This window comes from Leguminivora glycinivorella, chromosome 5 (genome assembly GCF_023078275.1).
Source record: "Leguminivora glycinivorella isolate SPB_JAAS2020 chromosome 5, LegGlyc_1.1, whole genome shotgun sequence".
Lineage (NCBI taxonomy): Eukaryota > Metazoa > Arthropoda > Insecta > Lepidoptera > Tortricidae > Leguminivora > Leguminivora glycinivorella.
In genome coordinates, this window is record NC_062975.1 from 12,802,124 (window position 1) to 12,806,560 (window position 4,437).

Sequence of the window (4,437 nt, forward strand, 5' to 3'; positions counted from 1 at the left end):
GCAAACGAAGGGAAGTCACTGGTTACCTTTAAGATTTGTTCAAGATACACATTCTTCGATCCTCTTTTTGTATTTTTTTTAAATCAGAATCATCAATACTAGCGAGTGCTAGGGAGGTTTGAACTCACGACCTTCCGTTTCTGTGAAATTAAGGATTAAGGGACCCGCAGATTCTCAGTAGGACAGCAACGGCCTGTCAGTTATGCGAGCAGTGAGCGCCTCCTTTAGTCTTTTATTGTATAATTTTATACACATAAGGAGCTAACATGAATAATGAAAAACGGATTTGTAAACAGTCATAGCGCTTTATTGGATCACAGTGGGGTTGGTAAAAAAATGCCAATTCCAAAATGTTGTAACAAATTATACACCAAAGGAAAGTCGTTGTACATAAATCTTTATTCTACATTTAACAATATGGTTTGAAATGATTAATGGTTCTGCGGGTTTCCCATAAAAGCACAATCCAACTGTGCGAGGCACAAGTAACCACTTAGGATGTTTACTTTGAACATGCCGCCTAACGAGGTTATAGGTAATAACATGAAACAGTACATAAACAAAGTCATGTAGAAAGTATTTTATTTAACATTATAAACCTTATCATCGTCATGAACCGCAGCACATTATACCTAATTGATTTGCGGTGACTTCTGATGTAAAGTAAAACATAATAACATTTGTTTTATACATATAGGTATCTACTTATTTAAGTTATATACAATATGGGGTTGGAATCCGCTTGGTAAATATAACGAAACCTCAAAACGAAATAATCCGAAACTCGTTCAAGCGATAAAAAGCTTATTTCCCGATGGAAGCGTGGCGAAGAAAAAACATTTCTTTATTGGAACTTATGCTTTGTATACGAGTACAGCTGAGGTCGTTTAGGTATATCTACACTTCGACGAATTCGACGAATTAAAAATATTACTTATACCTTACACACTCATTGTTTCATCATGTAAATATGTATATTAAGTAATCGAACTCAACTGTACAACTCAATGTTTTGCCAATTTGTTACTTACATTTTAGCCTTCAAATGACACAAAAGTATATAATAAGGAATAAAACTATCATAATGATTTGATCTGGGTTAGTTTGTTATATAGCAGCAAAGAGGATCGAGTATTAAAGAGCGTTACTGTCAAAGCAAAATGTGTAATCACAGTGCATAGACTGCCATCTCTCCACGTCCACACAGGCTTAAAACTTTTGAACCTCAGTTTTGACAATTTGGCCCATATTCTGAGCTTGATATGTTTTAAAATGTCAAATTTTAATATTAGCGCCATCTAGCTGAGCCTACCCCAAAGGTGTAACGCCATCTAGGTCACCACTGCTTTATCTATATGGTACTGAGGTACGTTTTTTTCTTAGACTTTATCCGTCTAGATGGAGTTATATAGGTCTTTGATAGCAGTAAGTAAGAGGATGTGTATCTTATACTTTTAAACGAGCAATTCTTGTATATTTATTTATTTATTTATTTATATATCTTATACTTTTAAACGAGCAATTCTTGTATATTTATTTATTTATTTATTTATTTATATATATATTTATTTACACTGACGATCTCGGAAACCGCTCTAACGATTTCGCAGAAATTTGTTATGTGGGGGTTTTTGGGGGTGAAAAATCGGTCTAACTTATCCTTAGGTCCCGGAAAACGCGAATTTTCGAGTTTTCATGCGTTTTTCTTCGCGCGCCATCTCGTGTGCAGTAGTTGTACTGTTAAGACAGAATTCTTTCGGTCGATGTAAGTACTATTTATTGCAAACACTAGATGGCGACACAGGTCAAGGCTAAAACGAATAGAAAATACCAAGCCCCCCTAATAAAAATTCGTGTAAAATGCATATACTCATCCTTGACTTCCTTATGACTTAGATAATGTATTGAAAAAGGATGGATATATGCTAGTTATTGCTCTTTTTGGTAGGTGGTCCCTGGTTTTGTGTTAGCTAGGGATGTTACTTTGTCGATTCAATTATCGATAAAATATGCACTTACTTACGTTCTCACCTTAAAAATAATATGAACGTTATATATATAAAAGTAACGAAAACATACAATATTGATATAAACATTTCATTTGGATTATTATGTGGCTTTTTGGCTATGAAAGTCATATATTCATACATTCTTGCCTTCTTGGCTAAATAAACCGTACCTACTGATTGCAAATAAATGGTTTGTTTATGTACTTACCTACATAAACGGTCACTTCTCTTCTCTTACCAAGTCCTAATATTACATTATCATACCTATATCTCTGATCATAGGTCTGTATGCCTCCCTTTTTCTGTAACGTGAATAAAAAGGACGGCATGTTGTCTATGACTATATTTCTATGATAGTGTAATATCGGCCTAAATAGTTTGTAAAAAATAGAAGATGGGAGATACGAGTATAAAACAAATAAATATATTCTTCTCTTCTCCTTACGCAAAGACCTAAGTAATTTAATTCGTGTAGCATCCCTCTATTAATTTCTAGTCCACCACCACCACTCAAGAATCTACTTATACTTACCTCAATAATATTTTCTCTATCAAATAGAAAATAAAACAAAACGGCAGTGTAGGTACCAAAATTTATTATTTCAATAGTTTCACCTATTTTTAGTTTCTTTTTAATAATGTTTGAGAATTTCTGGAAAACTAAAAAATACTATAAGTTTAATTCACTAGAAATGTTACATTACCATTTACCCAGTCTGTGATACCTGATCATCATTAATCATTTTTATGTCCTTTTCAATGCAAGAATGTCAATAGAGTTAATGTCGGGACGTCGATAAAAATGACACATCATTAGTACAAAAACATAACCTAAAAACAGTTTGGAGAAACTTCAGAACAGAATTTAACATGGTAGTAGTTATTATATAAACTATGAAAAGATCGTATTTTATGCTTTGTTTAGATCCTACAAATAATAGTATCAATAACTGACCGAAATTCACTAATGAAACACAGCAGGTTCTTGGGAGTTTTCTTTTCTCCATGTACGTGAATTACAGTCCTTAATCACACAAGCCATAATCACACAAGGAACTTGAACACATCACAAATAAGAATTTAGCAGGATCATCAACTATCTATCAGGAATAAACACAATTAAATTAAAAATCGGCCAGACGACCGCCGAGATATTTGATCTAATATAATATGATTATGTACAATTGTCAAAGGTAGACACCTGGGGAGACATCTGGGGGCCTGCTCCATTTCAGCTTCTTGGCCTTCTTTTTGGTGGAGTCTTGGGAGTAAAGGAACCGCGAGCATCGCAGCTTGAACTTCGTGTTTCCGGTCTTCTTCTTCGGAAATCTAAGAAATATATAAAGTTGAATTTGTAAAATAGCTAAATAACAAGAGAATCATGACAAAGAACAATAATCATTGATGGCGTTTTTAAGGTATGAATATTGATAGGTTATTATTGCAAGGTCGATAAAACACATCACATCACTATGCTAAAAAACATAACCTTTCCGAGTTTGAGAAAACTTCCAAAAAATATGCAAAAATCTATACAGAATTGAATAAGATTTGAATTGTATAAACTACTAATATGTACATTTATATTTCTGCCAGGTAGTATCAATAAATATTATCAAAAACTCAAGAAACTTACCGATGAAATGATATAACCTCTTGCGTGTTTTCTTTTCTTCCTGAATGTGATTTGCAACACTTGATCACACAAGCCATAGTCAGAAATGAAACTTGGAACTATCACAAATATACACTGAGCTATTTTTTCCACGATCTATCAGAAATCCTCACAAAATAAATAAATATCGTCAAGACGACCATTGAAGTCGCGCTAAAAACTCGAACCAATATAATACGACTATGTACAGTTGTCAAAGATGGAGACCGAGTGTGAAATGACAAACGTATATTTAATTTTGCCGTATAATAAATGGACCCCAGGTCCGTTTTGACATCAGCATTTAGGGACAACCTTCGAGAAAACGAAAGAAGTTGTGGAATATTGTCTCATTCGCTCATATAAAAAAGGTAATAGTGTGGTGTGAGTAAGATACATGTCACCGAGCTCTTATTTTAGCATGGCTTCCATGCTTTAGTTATACTTCCGTGGAAAATACACTATTTGAGTTTTTGTGGCGAAATGCGCGCCATCTCGTGTGGAGTAGTTGTGTTGTTAAGGCTGAGAATTCTTTCGCTCGATGTAGGGTACTATTCATTTTTGAACTAGATGGCGACACATGTCAAGGATACGAAACAGAACCGAGCGAAGCTCGGTTGCCCAGATATTAATTTATAAAACGAATAACAATTATACTATGAAACATACTGTAGGTGAGTATACCGACAAATTTACTCTTACAATATTGTTTCTAAATATTTTGGTAGTCTGTGTATTACGAAATGCGCCCCAAAATAATATCCTTAGGTCAAG